Raw genomic sequence first — 18,526 nt, 5'->3', positions numbered from 1 at the left:
TGCCCAGAACTGAATTCCACATTCCAGATGTGGCCTTACTATAGAGTTAAACAGGGGCAATATTATGCTAGCAAATCGAGTTTTTATTTCCCTATTAATGCATCCCAAAATTTTGTTACGATTATTTAACTTGTTACTACCTACTAGTGGTGCCTAACCCTTAACCCCCCCCCCCTTGGTGCCTAACCCTTAACTCCCCCCCAGGGGCGCCTCTAGGCATAGGCAGTACAGGCCATTGCCTGGAGTGACAGTGGTCCTGGGGGCGCCATGTTGCTGGATCAAGCCACGCCCCTGGATGAAGCCACGCCCCTGACTAAGCCGCACCCCCACTGGTGTTCTATTACTTGCTTCTAATGCATCTGCTTAGCGTAAGTTGCAGGCAACTTCCACAGTGTCCCTCTGTGCCTTGTTCATCCTTCCCCCCCCGACTTGTGCCTCCTTCTGTCTGTCCCTTTTGTGCCTCCTTCTGTCTCCTTGTGCCTCCTTCATTCCCTTGTGCCATGTCTGACCCCGTTTGTCCTTCTGTCTCCCTTTATGCCTCCTGTCTCCCTTTGTGCCTCCTTCTGTCTCCATGTGCCTCCCTCAGCCCCCCTGTGCTACTCCTGCCACCTTCTGTCCCCCTGTGCCTCCTTCTGTCCCCTTGTGCCTTTCTTTGTCCCCCTGTGCTACCTCTGCACCTCTATTCCTCCTTCAGTCCCACTCTGCCTCCTTCTGTCCTCATGTGCCTCCTTCTGTCTCCCTTTGTGCCTCATTCTGTCTCCATGTGCCTCTTCAGTCCCATGTGCCACCTCAGTCCCCTGCGCCTTCCTCTGTCCCCCTGTGCCCCTCTGTGCCTTCTCATGTCTCCCTGTGGCTCTGTCTGTCCCCCACTGCCTCCTTCTGTCTCCTCTCCCTTACATCCTCCTCTTCTTCTTCTGTCACCCTTTTGTGGCTCAATCTGTCCCCCTTTGTGCATCCTTCTGTTTCCCTTTGTGCCTCCTACTGTCTTCCTGTGCCTCCTTCTTGCCCCTTTGTGCTTTTTTCTAACCCTCATCGTGCCTTCTTCTGCCCTCTTTGTGCCTCCTTTTGTCCCCTATTGTGCTTTCTTCTGCCCCACTTTGTGCCTCCTTCTGTCCCCCTGTGCCTACCACTGTTCTTTTTTGTGCCTCCTTCTGACCCTCATGCATTCTTCTGTCCCCCTGTACCATCCACTGCCCCCCTGTGTGCCTCCTTCTGTCCTACTGTGTCTCCTTCTGTCTCATTCTGTCCCCCATTGTTCCTCCTTTTGTTGCCCATTGTGCCTCCTTGTGCCCCCTTTTGTACCACCTTCTGTCCTCCTGTGCCTCCTTCTGTCCTCCTTTGTGTCTCATTCTGCCCCCCCCCCCCCACTGTGCCTCCTTTTGTTGCTCATTGTGCCTCCTTGTGTCCCCCTGTGTGCCTCCTTTTGTTCCCTTGTGCCTCCTTCTGTCCTCCTTTGTGACGTCTTCTGACCTTCATGCCTCCTTCTGTCCCCCTGTGCCTCCCTACGTCGCCCTGTGTTCCTTATTCAGTCCCCCTGTGCCTCCTTCTGTCCCACTTTCTGCCTCATGAAAGTGGAGCCCTGCCTATGTGTATTTTCTGGTGAAATGCTGCTGCATTGTGTAGTTTCTGGTGAAACGTTGCCTGCATTGTGTATTTTCTGGTGAAACGCTGCCAGCATTGTGTCATTTCTGGTGGAACGCTGCCGCATTATGATTATTTTCTGGTGAAATGCTTATCTTCATGGGGGGGGGGGGAGGGGGGGGGGGGCGCTACAGATTTTCTCGCCTGGAGTGACAAAATGCCTAGAGGCGCCCCTGCTCCCCCCCCACACACACACACACACACTGCCACCCTGCTGCAATTAGTGGCAAAGAGTACAAATGTGGGTGCCTGGCAGCACCTAAATTTCAGCCTTTGCCCCTATTCATGGCTTTTATCATTTGCCGCGATAGCGCCCTTTTTTCCAGGAGGCCTCATTTTATTACTCAGGTGGAAAGATGGCAGTTTGGGGGCAGTATGTACACCAAAGAGCATGAGATACTTTGGAAACAAGTGAAAAGTGAACTTTGTGACCTTTTTAGAAAATGTATTGCTGTCTTCACATTAAATGGAAAGATACATTTTTTTTTATCATCAATGATTTCTAGAATCATTTAACACCATCATTTTACTAATGGAAATAAAATTAAACTTTATGCATTTTATTTGTAATTGGTTAGAAGGTGACCTCAGGAAAGACCTGATTTTTCCAGAAGAATGAATTCTAACTGTAATCAGTTGTCAGCAGCTCCACTAACCAGCAGGCAAGGGCTTTTTCTGTATATTGTATGTATCGTTGATCTGGTCCTGTTTATTATTCTAAAGACATTAAAATAGTATAACATACAAACTCGGTAGATGTAAACCAGACTGTATTTTCTTTCCATTCTTAAAGAAAAACATTAATTATTCTTTAGTGATTGTTCCAGAAAGTATTGTCAGGTCAGCTGTGTCCTCAAAGGCCACCCAAAAAGCTAGGACCTCGATAAGTGCCATATACCAGCAGCACAGTGATAATCACTTTTTTTTTGTTAAGCCCCCCCCCCCCCCCCCCCCAACTCTAACATCCAAGCTTGAAATAAAAGAGGCCAATTTAATTTGAGTCAAGGGAGTTTCTGTTCCACTCCACAGGAACTTGGCTCAAACAGTCGGACCATACGGCTTCATATGTGTGGCCCCTTTCATGATCTGGATTCTGTATACTTGATGATCTGCCCAAGGACATCTTGGGAGAGTGTGTAGGTGAAAGGACAATGGACTATTGAACAAGACCACACAATCTGCAGAGGATGTACAAAGCGAATTAGCCAAATGTACCACCACTCCCTATCTCTGAAGACGGAAAATAAAGGTGAATAAACAAAAGGAAAAAATAGGCAATATCGTGAAGAGGAGGAGGCGGAGGTGGAAAAAAAAAACACCTTGTAAAAAAAAATGCATATCTATGAAACAATGAAAAAATGAGTAAACCCAAAAGGGATCTATCTCTTCAAACATACAAATGATCTTATGTTAACAGTTGGGATTAAACATCTGTCTCATTGTTATGTGATCATAACAGATGCTACGTGCTAACATTTCCTGCTAGCACTGTTTGTTATTATTGTTTGTGCAGCACATTGTGTTGTATTCAGCTTAAGGGATACATTTTTTATTATCCTTCTGTGCAGCTGAACTGATGCTGTGATGTGCTAAGTGCAGTAGCTAAGTCTCTTTCGTATTTCGGGAAATCTAAAACCTCTTGATGTCACATTTGACAGGACGCCATGCTCTGGAATTGATTTTACATTGTAGTAGCTGTGGAATCCACAGCTTAATACAGATATAAAACGTTTCCTCGCGCTGTATTTCTGGCACAGGCGTTCGCTTCTGCTTTGCAAGTACGAGGGAGAGAGAGAAAAAAAAAGTCTCAGAAGAGGAAAGTTGAAACATTTAAATGAAATGTGACCATGGTCTTCTTGGCACCTGTTCTGAATCGCAGAGTACTATTCCAAAGGGCAAAAAGATGGGCATCGCTAGCAATCACATCCATCAGAACTGTTTTATGTTAGGGACTGGAGAGTTCAGTGGAATCTGGCTAGAGGTTATAGAAGAAGTCAAACGAAAAAAAAAAAAGCTACCCAACACTTGATTAAAGGGAACCTGAATTGTGTAAAATTATTTAAAATAAACACATGGGGCTTGATTCAGTAAGCGGTGCAAACTGTTAGCACGCTGGTGAAAAGCCCCTTATCACGCCTAAACTCAGTTTAGGCGTGATAAGTTTAGGCATGATAAGTTTAGGCATGATAACTATAGCACCAACTGGGTTAGCACCACAGTGCACAGCTGATCAAAAGTTTTGCGCTAGCAAAGTCTGGTGCGCGAAACGTCGCATAGAGTTTAATGGCGCTGCTTTGCGTCGCGGGACTTTGCAATCTAAACTTATCTAAACTTATCACGCCTAAACTTATCACGCCTAAACCTATCATGCCTAAACTTATCATGCCTGAGTTTAGGCATGATAAAATGGTTATCACGCCTAAAGTCTTTAACTGGGTTATCACCGCTTTGTGAATCGAGCCCATGATGTGCTTGCAAATGAATACTACATACTTACCTCGCCGCCAGTTCCTCTCGGAAGCTCACCATTTTCTTCTTAAAATAATTCCTTTGAGTTCTGAAAACATTTTGCCAGAACTGAAATATATCAGTTGCTGTCAGTTATACAGCATATCAGTTGCTGTCAGCTATAACTGAAAGTACAACTGATGAGCAAGGTAATGTCCATGTTTTCCTATGGCTCATGTAAGCAATAAAACATTTAACAGTATGCTGATCTGGATGCTGTTATGGGGTAATGGCCATTTTCAAAATGGAGGACTGAGAATTCCATTGATCACAGTGGACAAACAGGACGCAGGAGAGAAGAAAGAGATTGATCAGTAGACTACACTGGAGGTAAGTATGACATGGGTATGTTTATTTTGACTTTTAATTTTCAGTTCAGGTTTGCTTTAAAGAGGAACTGCAGTGCAAATAACACAATGAATAGAATTGCTTATTTTTTTACAATAATATTTTTTTAATTATTTAGTTCTTGTTTACCCACTGTAAAATCTATCCTCCTCCTGATTTACTTTCTGAAATTAATCACAGCGGCAGCATCTTTAGTGCTGGCAGGTGGTCTCTGTAGAACGTCTGTTTACTGAGAGTTCTATGCACAGAGGGTGATAATGTTTGCTTGGCAGTTGGAAACAGCCATTATTTCCCATAATGCATTGAGGTTCACAGACAGGAAACTATCAGGACCAAGGTCATGGCATCACACTGTGGGCGGGGTTTCACCACAAAATCAGCTGCACAGATCTCCCTGATAATTAAATTGAGAAAAGGTAAAGCTTTCTAATGGGAGACAGGGCATCAACTACTCATTAGGATGTACAATCCTTGGTTAAAGTTCCTCTTTAACACTGCTGCTACATTGACTTTGCTGTATAGCTACATATATATAGCTATATGTATAGCTTTACATTTGAGCAAAAAGTGTCCAGTCCAAAATTATTTATACCCTTCACAAACTGTCACAGCCTGTGGAAAGATCCAAAGTTCTATACCATTCCAAATAGCCCAAGCTGTTCTAAAGCATCCAAATTAGCCTGATTAACTAGGAACAGCTGATTTAAACAACTCAACAGGTGAAAAACAGCAGCTCTCTGCAGTTGGTTTGTGGACATTCATGGCTAAGACAAAGGAGCTCAGTGAGGACCTGCAGCTGCGCATTGTGGCTGCTCACAAGTCAGGAAAGGGCTACAAGGCCATTTCTAAATATTTTCAAGTTCCAGTGGCGACAGTGCAGAGTATTATTAAAAAATACAAGACGTTCCGCACTGTGGAAAATCTCAGAGGACGTGGTCGGAAGCCAAAAGTGACCCCTGTGCTGGCCAGGAGGATAGTGAGAGAGGTGACAAAGAATCTGAGGATCACCACCAAGGCCATCCTGGTGAATTTGGGCTTTGCTGGTGGCAATGTCTCAAAGCAGACACTGCACACTGCTGGATTCCATGAATGCAGACCAAGGAGGATGCCACTTCTCCAGAAATGGCACACAAAAGCTTGCCTTTGCAAATGCTCATCTGGACAAAGAAGACGACTTCTGGTCTTCTGTGTTATGGTCAGAAGAAACAAAAATTTAATTGTTTTTTGCACAATGATATTTCCTTCATTTGGCGTAAAAAAGGAGAATACTTTTTACGCCAAAATTAGAATCCTTAAGCCCAAAGAACACCATTCCCACTGTCAAACATGGTGGTGGGAACCTAATGCTTTGGGGGTGTTTTTTCAGCTAATGGACCAGGGAACCTAATCACAGTAAACTGCACCATGAAAAAAGAGCAATACATGAGGAGTCTCAATGACAACATCAGGCAGTCTTCAGAAAAACATGGCCTTGAGTACCAGTGGACATTTCAGCATGACAATGACCCAAAACACACATCAAAAATGGTGAAGAAATGGTTAGCAGACAACAACATTAACGTTTTTGGGGGCCAGCCAAGTCTTGACTTGAATCTAAATGAGAATCTGTGGAGGGACCTAAAGATCAGGGTGAAGGCAAGAAGACCCTTCAACCTGAAAGATTTTGAGCTCATTGCTAAAGATGAATGGGCAAAAATATCTGTGGAGACATGTAAAAAGTTAGTCTGCAATTAAAGCATTTGATTGCTGTATAAAGGCTTTTCTATTGATTATTGAGAAGGGTATGAATAATTTTGGATTGGACACTATTTGCTCAAATGTAAATAAAAGATGAGAAATGTTTTTTTTCCACAATAATTCCTCTTGTACGCCGTCTTATTATCTTTTAGGAGACACCTATGTCATTTCTCGTCAAAAAAATTACTTGCTGGTTGAATAAAAGTAACCTTAAAGTGAACCTCCGGACTAAAAATCTACTCAGCAGAACTGAAAAGGCTTGGTGTTTCACAGCATCAGAACTTTATTTTTCTTACCAAAGCATCAATTTTAGCTGTATTTTTAGCTAAGCTCCACCCATCAAAGAAAACTGCCCAGGCTTTTTTTCCCTGATGCTGTGCAAAGCATGATGGGATTTCCTATGTTGTTATTCACATTGCCTAGCAACTGGGAGGGGTGATCAGCACACAGGACAGTTGGAACTGTGTCTCATGCTCCCTGTCACCTCCTTTCAACCAAAATGATGGCTGCCCTCATGAAATCAAACATTTGCCTGTTATTTTAAAAAAGGGTGGGTAAGAGATTATATTACCTATCTATTTTAATTAACATAACTAATGTTACCTAATGACAGTATGTTTGCTTAGGCTGAAGTTCCTCTTAAAGTCAAAATTTGCCAGGGGTATGAATAATTATGGGCAGCACTGTATATATATATATATATATATATATATATATATATATATATATATATATATATATATATATATATATATATATATATATATATATATATATATATAAAGAAAGAGAGAGAGAGAGAGGGAGAGAGGAAAAGTGTAATAGACAGTGACAAGGCAGCTGCGGTGAACAGCGCTACCACCGCAGCTGCCTCCGTTCCCTGCCTGGTAGTTTACCCGTGCCTCGGGCGTCTAGCACGCCGAGGACAGGTCTTTCGGCCGCACATAAGGTCGCTTTGTCGCGTGCGCACAGACAGGACCTTTATGCAGGGAGGAGGTGCGTCAGCTGACCGGCCGGTCGCCAGACGTCAGAGGAGACACTCGTCGTTCCCCATTGGCTGATAGGGGTGGGCGTGCCTGAAGGGTCTCCTCTGCTTCTTAAGCTGGGCGGAACTTGTCTGCTGTTCAGACCGTTTGATAGCTTAATCAAACGGCATTGAAATAATTAACACTGTGTACAAATTGTTTAAACATCTGTAATACCTGGCATACTTGTATAATTTCTTCTCTTCCTTGTTACTATCACTTTGTTCCCTATATGCACCGTGGGGTTGTCATGAAAAGTAATTTTGTTGTGTTACACAATGACAATAAAGTGAATTGAATTGAATTGAAAGACTGTATATTATCTGTGTATGACTCTGGCTTGTTCTGACTTCCCTCCTGCTTTACGATTCTGTACTTTTGCCCATCTGATCTTGCTGCCGACTCTGCCTGTTAAACCTTCTTGTCTCTGCCTCCTGATTGTGTACCTTATCTGCCTGTCTGTTGCCAACTCGATTAGTCTGACCACTCTACTCTCACCAGAGGGCCCTTGCCTCTGGTGAGGGGGTCTGTACTGTTAGAACCCGCCAGCTCCTCTGGTGAGGTATTGCAAAACCTATCAGTACTTACTGTTGCACCAAGCACTATACCTTGCTATTAGCTATCACATCTGTTGCTTGCTATACTTGCATTATTGGTGATTCTGCAGATCACCACATAATCAGGTATAGTGTCTGGGTTATTGGTGATACTGCAGATCACCTAATAACCAGACACCTGTATTGGTTGACACCAATCGTTACAGAAAGAAAGAGATTGTTAGTTTACAAGGACAGGGACATCCTAGTGTTTTTTATTTTGCTGTGATTTATCAGACATGTACTAGTATTGGTGTTGTCCGTTTATCTTCTTGCCCCCCCCCCCCCCCCTCCCTCCGTTACTGTGATCAATCTTTGAAAAAAGTGACTTTTGGCCAAACTCAAGTTTTAAGCCAGAAAAAGGCAGGCTTTCTGTGGTGTTCCCTCCTATCACCCTCCACATTCCCTCCCCTCCCAGCATAATCCAGCCCATTAAAGGACCACTATTGCAAAAAAAAGTATGCAGTTAAAATCTGACAGAACCGACAGGTTTTGTGCCAGGACATCTCTTCATGAGGAATTATCAGGGTTTTCTTTGTTTTCAACAGCATTTCCTGAACAGCAGTTTAACTGCCAAAATATTAAGATACCAGCCAGCCTCCCTACTCACTTGCATGCTATTTTGTCAGTTAGACTTTGCAACTGCTGTTCAGGAAATGCTGTTGAAAACAAAGAAAACCCTGAAAATCCCTAATGAATAGATGGACTGGCCCAAAACCTGTCGGTTCCGTCAGATTTTTAACTGCCTACCTTTTTTTGCGATAGTGGTCTTTTAAGAGGAGGAAATGGGAGGGTGATAGGTAGGGAATGGTCTTGCATTGTACATGCCTTTTTTGCATTTTTGGGTGCAAAAAAATGCATGGGTTTTATAATCTTTCCCATCAACCACACTTCTTCCTGTTTCCTGTTGCTATGAAAATAAAAAAAAAGTATGAAAATTTGCATTCAAAACAAATAAAAACACATGTTTTTACAAATTTGCATTAAAAAAGCATATTCCTACCGCATTTATACAGCATGGTAAGACACCTCTTGCCAATGGAAATGGGGCCTAAGGCCTGGTACCCTCATACATATTATTCAGCCGCCAGGAGATTTGGGCGCAGAGTAATACTGATAAATGGCTTACCCTGCTCCTGCAAAAGTCCCCACGGGGTTAATTACTATTTCCCCTCCAGGTCGCCGTGGAGAGTGGGGTAAAAATGCACCGTATTTTGCGGACTATAAGATGCTCCTGACCATAAAACGCACCTAGGTTTAGAGGACAAAAACCAGGGTAAAAAATATATATATACTAAACCTGGTGCATCCATGGTGAAGGGGCATCTTGTGGATTATGCTCTCTTTGTACTGCATGCCCCCTTGTACCTCTTGTATCTCCCCATTTCCTCCTCTGTCCCCCTTGTGTCCTCCTCTATGCCCCTTTGTGTTCCCCTGTGTCTGCCTCTGTCCCCCTTGTGTCCTCCTCTATGCCCCTTTGTGTACCCTTGTGTCCTTCGTTTGTCCCCCGTGTCCTCCTTTGCATGGACACAGTACAGGGAGTCCCGAACATTGCAGCAGGTTGGAGGTTTGTATTGGCAGGCGTTCACAAGTCAGGAACTCCCTGCATTTGGACTATAAGACACAGTGACTTTTTCCCCCACTTTTGGGGAAGAAGAATTGAGTCTTATAGTCCAAAAAATACAATAATTGGGCGTCCAGCTTGAAACACCATCACTTTAAAATTTGCTTTAAAAGAGTAGTGGGGGGGATGTAGATGATTTAATCATTCATGTGGAGGTGTTAATATAATCAGGTTCATGTCGTCTGTCTTTTTTGCCAAAGCTAATTCTTTGAATACAGGAGAAAATATGAATCGGTTGCCACACACAAATAGTTAATTTCTAAACAATACTATCTCTTGATGATTTTTAAGAACATTCTGTCTTATATCTAATTTCACAAGGTTTCCAGGTGAATCAAGACTTTCAATGAAATAATAAGAGAAAAGAACCCTGTTTTATTTTATTATAATCTCATATTTACTGGAAGAAAATATAGGAGTGCAGAGGAAATCATTTTCTCTTGCAGCCAACTGGGACATTGCCCTAAAGCTAACTAGCATCTGCAGTAGGCATGTCTGCTCTGCACCAGATAATCAAAAGCAAATATGACACATTTTGGAGAATTTATACGTTTTGCATTGATGCTGAAATGACTATATTGTTGCTCCTCTTTCTCCCTGGTGAATACGGGTTTTTTCTGTTGGTAAATCTGGCAGCAGTTTAAGTCAACTTAATGTCAGCACAATCTCTTGCTCAGTGTTTTGAATGTGTTATATTCAGAAAAGTATCTAGATCATGGCCGGATTTACCATAAGGCACTGTAGGCACATGCCTACAGGCGCATGATGATAGAGAGGCGGCTCACTTCCTTCCTCAAACGCCTCCCACCTGCCTTATCTATGCAGAGTCCCAAGTGCAGTGTAAATGAAAGGTTACTCATCCGGGTCTCGGCATTCCACTGACCAGATCTCCTTTCAGTTGGGTGCACCTTTAGCTACCTAATACTTGGAGACATCTCTAGCTACTTAATACTCAGGGTATCTCTGGCTACCTAATACAAAGCGGTACCTGTAGCTACCTATGATGGGCAAGGGAAGCAAGGGAGAAGTGACAGCTGGGACAGCCAGCACACTTGTGGTGTGGTTTGGCGATTGTTTGTAGGGTCATGGAGGGCGGAGTCTAGGGGTACCAGGTCATCTGTGCCTATAGGCTCCAGTGATGTTAATCCGGGCCTGACACCAACTACGATCTTTAGAGAGTTATTTAAGTGAAAAAAGGAAGCAGTTTAACTTACCTGGGGTTTGTTGCAGCCCCCTGCAGTCATCCTGTACCAGAGCAATCATTCTGCAACCCTCCAGCCAGCAGCGGTGACCCACTCAAAGCTGGCCACTTGGAGCCTACTGCACACAGAGCCGCGCTCACCCTGATCATGCTCCCATTGCCTGTAGCGTACTGTGCATGCGCAGCAGCGATTTCCCCATACTGCACATGCGCAGAACGCTGCTGTGCATGGGGACGCGATGAGGAGGTGCATGCCCAGCTTTGAGGGGGGCCATATGGTCTTGGAAGGATGGTGTGGGCACAGGTTGGCTGCGGGTGGCTGCAAGAAGCCCTAGGTAAGTGAAAAAATTTTTTTTTTTCAAAACAAGTATGTAAGGGTTTTTTTTTTTGTTAGCTACTTACCTAAGCAGCAAAACATTTCTGGATGCTGCAGTGGCTTCCCAGATCAACCAGAAGTTTACTGCTGCTAGCTGTGATCCTCTTTACCTCTGTGCCCGCTCTCCCACATGTGTAAAAACACGACTGTACTACACAGATGCAAATATGTCAAAGTAGGTAGATGGAGGGCGCCACTAACCAAATGTTCTAACTAACTTGTGGAGGAGGATTCCTCCTGCTGCCAATCCTTCAGGATACAGATTGTCCCTTAACCCCCCTCCAATATAATGAGAAAAAAAACTATACAGATTTTTTACAGATGGAAATATGGTATGCACATGCCCAGCAGCATGAAGCCGCTTGTGCACAGAGGAAAAAGCTATGCATGAGTGGCTTTGTGTTACTGGGCATGCAGTATGGTCGTGCTTGTACACAAATAACAACATGGCCTGGAAAGCATGTTCCACAAGACCTTGTTGATTATGCTGAGAGGGACCTTGCACTGGAACAGTGGGCTGCAAGACAATCAAGGAAAGCTCTGGACTGTCCAGAGGTTTCCCTTTACTGAGGTAAGTATCTATCTATTTACTTGTTTTCCCTTACATTAGGTATGCTTTAACTACCTAAAGACCGCCTCACGCCAATTGGTGTGAACGCAGCTGCTCCCCGCTGAGAAGTCTGCCATCAGTCTCCTGGTGGCGATTTCCCGAAACCGCTTTTTATTTACATTTCACAGTGCTGCGATCTACGGCAGCGATGTACTAGGGACAGACGTGTCACTCAGCTGTCCCCTTGGGAGGCACAGAGAGAGATTGGCTCTCATAAAATAAACAAGGCAGCAGCGATCAGAGCCCACCAACAGAAATCTCTGCTGGTGGGCAGAAAAGGGTGTGTGTGTGTGTGTGGGGGGGAATCAATTCTTTGCTGAGATGTACTGCCCTGCAACGAGCCCTTAAAGCTGCAGTGGCCTGAATTGTAAAAAATAGCCTGGTCACTAGAGGGGTGTAAGCCTATGGTCCTGAAGTGGTTAAGAGTAGGGATGATCGGAAACTGCAATTTCCAATTCCGCGCAAATCCGGAATTCCGTCAGAACAAAATTTCGTAACCGTTACATTCCAGCGGTACAATTTCAGAAATCTCATTTGAAACCTCTTTTTTTAAACATCGTAGGCCATAGTGGCTGTTCCACGGCAGTCATAAAACATTTTTGTTTGCAGCAGCAGGAGTTGTCGTAGGCCAATTATTGTAGTCATCTTATAATTTTTTTTGTATCATTATCTTATGAATCAGTGAGAGGGGCCTTGTAATTGTCACTGATCCATGACTCGTTCATTTTTATGAACATTTGTATGTCCACATTGTCTGTGCACAGATGGGTCCGTTGGTCGGTGACCACCCCACCAGCAGCGCTAAATACTCGCTCAGAAAGAACACTGGCGGCGGGGCATGCAAGAACCTCCAGTGCATACTGAGCGAGTTCAGGCCAGGTATCCAGTTGTTTTGTCCAATTATACTTCATGGGGTCATCATTACTCTCCATATTGTCTGGAGCACTGGCCGACCCCAAGTAATCATTCACCATACGGGCCAGCCGATGGCGGTGACTACTTTGTCCGCTGGTGGTGCTGCTGCTAGAAGGAGTATCTGGCATTGGCTGATAACATTCCTTCAGCATACTCAGAAGGTTCACAGATTGGCTATTGGTGCTGCTGCTGGGAGTGGGACCACTAGACCTTTGCTGAGTGTGATGAGACTTGGTAGCTTGGGCCCGGGATACAGGTGCAGTAAACACATCTTCTACCCAACAAAAAGGGCATCCTGGATGTGGCTCATCCTGGCGTTTGCTTGGGAGAGGGGTATGAACGGACGCATTTTCGAGCCTTGATTTTAGAGTTTTAATCTGGGGGTCCTCACGGAGGCACTGGAGCATATGTGCAGCCATAAGGAAGAGATGTCTGCCATTTATCACCTCTTCCTGGCTGTCAGAACTGCCGTCATGCTCCAGCTCCACATCATCTGAATCTTCTTCCCACCCCCGGACAATGGGCTCTTCCAGTTCCACAAGCTCTGCCTCCTCATCCCGGAATTGAGCATGCTCACTCACTCCCACACTTGACTGACCACTGTTCAGTAGGGCTTCCTCCTCCTGTTCGAGCAGTTTGTCAAGAGCCTTGTCCAGTATGAAGACAAGAGGGAACACCTCTGATATGCTGCAGTGCTCCTCACTGACCACTTTTGTTGCCTGCTCAAATGGCTCCAACACTTTGCACACCTGTCGCAATCAGCTGCCACTGGTCCCCAGTAATGTATTCCAGTGGCCTTGTTCTGGTGGAAGATGTCTGAGACAGGTATAGCCTGACCGCCATGTGCTGCTCCCACAACCTCTCCAGCATGTGGAGGGTGGAGTTCCACCGCGTCGGACAATCGGAAATAAGCCTGTGCTGCGGCAGTTTCGGAGCGACGGATGTGGGCTGACACTTTTTGCGCTGAGGCCACAGCGTCCTTCAACCCATCAAAAGTCCGTAAAAACTTCTGGATTACAAGGTTGAAGATGTGGGCCAAGCAAGGTAAGTGGGTATAGCCACCTTCCGAAATGGCAACCAGAATGTTGGCACCATTATCAGAGACCACTACACCTGTGTCCAGTTTTCGGGGGGGGTCAACCACTGCCGAATCTGTTCGTGTAAGGCTGCAAGGATTACAGATTCAGTTTACCGGTTGTCGTCCATGGATTCCAGTTTCAGCAATGCTTGGCATTGATGGTGCTGCAGACCAGTGTAGGAGCGGGACCACTTGCTGGGAGGCTCAGCAACGGCAGACTGGCCTTGGACAGAATAGGTAGCAGAGGGAAGTGGAACAGACCTCCCCTTCAACCCACGTGGCGGCACCACCAGCTGAGATACCCCAGATCTTGCACCCTCCTCAGCAGCACCATGGAGGGTGACCCAATGGGTGGTAAAAGGTAGATACTTTCCCTGCCCATGCCTGCTGCTCCAGCCATCCATAGTGAAGTGCACCTTGCCACCGACAGCGTGATCCATAGACCGGCCGACACACTCCACAATGTGCTGGTGAAGGGCAGGGATAGCATTCCTGGCAAAATAATGGTGGCTGTGGATCAGCCATTGTGGAGCAACACTGTTCATCAGTCTGCGGAAGGGGGCACAGTCCACAAACTGGTAGGGCAGCAGCTGTTGGCCCAACAACCTTGCCAGGAGCGCATTATTTTTTACCACAAACGGATCACTTGCAGGGAGCATCCGCTTCCTCTGCAACATTTCTGGCACAGAGGCCTGACGCTGGAACACTGGTGATTCAGAGGAAACCAACAAGGGTGATGACGAGGTGCTTGTCGAGGTCTGGTGCCTTCTTCCAGCCTGGCATGCAGAGCGATTTGAAGTGTAATGGGACTGAGCAGGTTGGATAGGGACCAGACAAGTAGAAAAAGAGGAGGAGGGGCCTGTTGCTGCTGCTTTCCCTCCACCCATCTTATTGAAATTTTTTACATATTCAAACTCCCGTCTGTGGTGGTTGCACAGATGGCTTATCAGCCCTGAAGTGCCGAACCCGCTGCCCGATTTGCCTCTGCTTACCGATTTATGGCACACAGAACAGACTGCACTAGATTCATCCTCTTCAAGTACAGTAAAAAAAATTCCATGCAGGGGACGTGCGTCCACGTGGAACAGTGGTGTGACCTGTTCTAGCACCTCGATGCTCAGCATTGGACTGATGGTGGATGGGTACTGACAGACTGGAAAGCAGGCTGCTGGCCAACCGTCTGCTCTGTTTCTCCAAGCTGCTCACAACTGCTAGTGCCTAACCCACCAGATGGCGACCACGTCTGATCAGCCGCCTCATCATCCAAAATATCATCCAGTTCAATAAGTGACTCTTCTGGACCCTCCACCTGGCCACCAAACACCTCTGTAGTTGACTGGTGGTGATGTTGACTGGTGACTCTGGATGAAGAAAACACAGGGGCCATTTCTGTCACCACAGAACCCACCACTTCTTGGGACCTTGGTCCCATGGTCTCCTTCAATGTCTCATCCCAATCCTTCTGCACATCTCTCTCATCGACATAGGTGTGCTTTACTTCTGGAGGGGAATACTGGGAGGAAGCAACCTCAACAAGACAAGCAGCTGCGGTCGGGTTATGGTCATGAGGAACCTGGCGGCCATCGCTGCTGCAACTAGCTTCAAGTTCCTCAGACTGGGTAGAGGGTTCTATAATCCACATCTTCGCCTCCTGCTCTGTCAAAATTTTCCTGCATGCGATCACAGGGAAGACATCTCTGACCAGGGGGGAACGCTTCCTGTTGCTGCTGCCACCCTCACCCTCTGATTGCCATGGAGTCAGGAAGGAATTTTTCCCTTTTGGTGCTAATTGGACCATGCCTTGTGGGGTTTTTTTCGCCTTCCTCTGGATCAACAGGGGTATGTGGGGGACGGGCTGGAGTTGTACTTTGTACTGGTTGAACTCGATGGACGTATGTCTTTTTTCAACCAAAATAACTATGTAACTATGTAACCTGATCACGTACTTGACGTGATCCACCAACACCACTATCACTCCATTTCCTTTTAGAAATGGCAGGAAATTGCTACTGCTCTCGCTCCATTATTTTGAAGCCACAAACTTTAATGGGGAAGGGGTATGAGCGACAGAACAGATCAGAAAATAAGGGGGTGAAATAAAGAAAATAAAGAAAAAAAACAAAATAAAGAAAAAAAATGAACTTAGAAAACAGAACAAACTAAAAAAACTTGCACTACACTCAACTAATCAATCACCTAACTCACTCTCACTCTGTCAAACACTAAGCCTGCGGCCTGGCTGGCTCTGTCTAACCCTCTCCACACAGCAACTAGTACTAGTACACTACACTACAATCTATCACTCAAACTAACAATCTACTGTCACTCTCTCAGTCACAAATACACCTAGGATTGGTTGGTTTTTCTTAAGACTCTAATTGATGCAGAAATTCTGATTTTCATGCAGAAATCCTGTTGTTGTCACTTAGAAGCTTCTGTCTAGCGTCTTCCTTCTGATTGGCTGAAAAAAATCCGCATTCCGACGGAATTCCGCATAGCAATGCCGGAATTTCCGCTTAGCTCTATAGCAATTCCATTCCAATGCGACGGAACGGAATTGCCAATTTCCGACCGGAATCGCGGAAAACGGAATTCCGCGGAATGCGGTGGTGAGCACCCCTATTAAAGAGAACCTGTCATGCATAAGTTCAGTTATTACCAGATACATATAGCACATGTAACATCTTCCTAATGTGGTAAATGGATTGACAGAAGCCACTTACACTGTTTTTCACAAAGAAGAAAGTGGTTCAGGTCTCTCAGGATTAGTGGTCATTCACCATAAACAATAATAAGGCATATAGGCACCCTGGCAAAACAGAAATGACACCACAGGAGGTGCGCGGTGCACAAGTGAGCTGCTTCCACACTCAGGGCACCTGGCAGGGCGGAGACAGCAGTGCTACAACGATTTCCAATAGATTTCATGTTGAAATCTATTAGAAATCTGTCTGCAGTGTTTGGATAGTTGTGAGGTCCCAGATTAGATCTGAGAAGGATCTATCACCAGATGATCGATCTGGTGGCCATCGACTAGCGTATGTCACCCTAAGGAACAGATCGAGCAGTCTTCATTGTCCTCTCATTTATTAGGTTTTGTTTAAAAAAAAAAAAAAAAAGCAGCAGCATCTATACAAGGTCTTCTAAAGCCTTTTATTATCTGCAGCAACAATCTGATGATGTCATAAGAGAAGGCCCCGTACATAGATACTTCTGACTGATATATGTGGAGTCATCAGAGTCTTGGAAGACTTGGAAGCTACTTTTTCAGCCAACATGCAAATACGATGGCCAGTTTATGTTTGCTGAGATGCAGCAGCCTAAAGACGCTGTGTCAGCTTGTCACAAGTTCATCGGTATAGATTAATAAAACGCTGTCTGAAACTTTCCCGTCAGCCTGACTGATGCTCTAACAATCACTATTGATGCAATATGACAAATTTGTTATTTTTATTTTATTTATGGGTGCATTCATATTCAAAAGCATCAGGAGAATTTGAATTGTGTGCTCCTTTTTTACTGTTCATGGGAAGTCAAACCAATTCACTCACTACGAATGATGTTTTTTAAGAACAATATTCAATCTTCAGATTGCATAGTATCAAAGCAAGTAAGATATGAAAACAAACTAAGGGCCCGTTCAGACTGGCTGCGTGTGAAGAACGCATACAATTGTACAGAAAACGCATGTTGAAAAACGCGTGCGTTTATACGCGTTTTTCTTTGCGTTTATATGCGTTTTTGTTTGCGTTTTTGTCAAAGAAGAGAAAACGCATGGGGTAGAAAACGCATGCGTTAGTACGCGTTTCTAATGCGTTTTTAGATATGCGTTTTTCCCTCCACATCCAGGCCTTTGGTTTTGAATTGGGGAAGTGATAAATAAAGTTTTTATTTTTTAACATGAGCAAGTGATGTCATTTCCTGGGTGTGGGTTGTGAAGGAGATTTGAAGGAGAAAGGTGTATTGTTTGTGCTTTCATTTGCTAAAATGTCCTATTTAGCTGCATTAGCTCTGATCATCATCATAGCTATAGTGATTAGGAAGAAAACAAGGCGTAGGAGGTACTGGGTACACCCGCTTCTGAAGGAGCGGAGAGAGAAGGGCCAATTTTGGACATTATACCAAGATTTGAGGAAGCATCCGGATAAATTCTTTAATTATGCCCGGATGTCCATTAACAGGTAATCAAATGTTGATTATGTGATGTTCACAGCTGTGCAGATTGGTTTTTCACATCTGGTCTTCACTATAGCAGGTCCAGATGGCCTTTTGTTTGTCCTGTGTACAGTAGTTAAAACAGATGTGATGAAATGTATTGGATAACTTTTGTTACACAGTGTTATTTCCAGGGATAATGCAGTGGATGCGCTGCCCTGGTGTCTATACATCGTCAAACACTGGTTCGTACAACAGCTGGGGGCCCCAGGTCTTGCTCACTGGCTGGGACCCCCAAACCACCATGCGATATCTTAAAGGGAAGGTTCAGGGAAGGTTAAACAAAAATAAAAATCCGCATCCACTTACCTGGGGCTTCCTCCAGCCCGTGGCAGGCAGGAGGTGTCCTTGGCGCTGCTCTGCAGGCTGTCGGTGGCCGACCCGACCTGGCCAGGCCGGCAGCCAGGTCGGGCTCCTTCCACGTTCCAAAATGCGCCTCACGGCGGCACGCTGACGTCACCGGACGTCCTCCGGGCTTTACTGCGCATGCTCAGTAGTTCTGCACCTGTGCAGTAAAGCCCGGAGGACGTCCGATGACGTCAGCGTGCTGCCGTGAGGCGCATTTTGGAACGTGGAAGGAGCCCGACCTAGCCACCGGCCTGGCCAGGTTGGGTCGGCCACCGGAGAATCTTCTCTTTAAGGCAAATGTGGG

This window comes from Hyperolius riggenbachi, chromosome 3 (genome assembly GCF_040937935.1).
Source record: "Hyperolius riggenbachi isolate aHypRig1 chromosome 3, aHypRig1.pri, whole genome shotgun sequence".
Lineage (NCBI taxonomy): Eukaryota > Metazoa > Chordata > Amphibia > Anura > Hyperoliidae > Hyperolius > Hyperolius riggenbachi.
The sequence above is the reverse complement of the archived record's forward strand: the minus strand, read 5'-3'. Positions refer to the sequence as shown.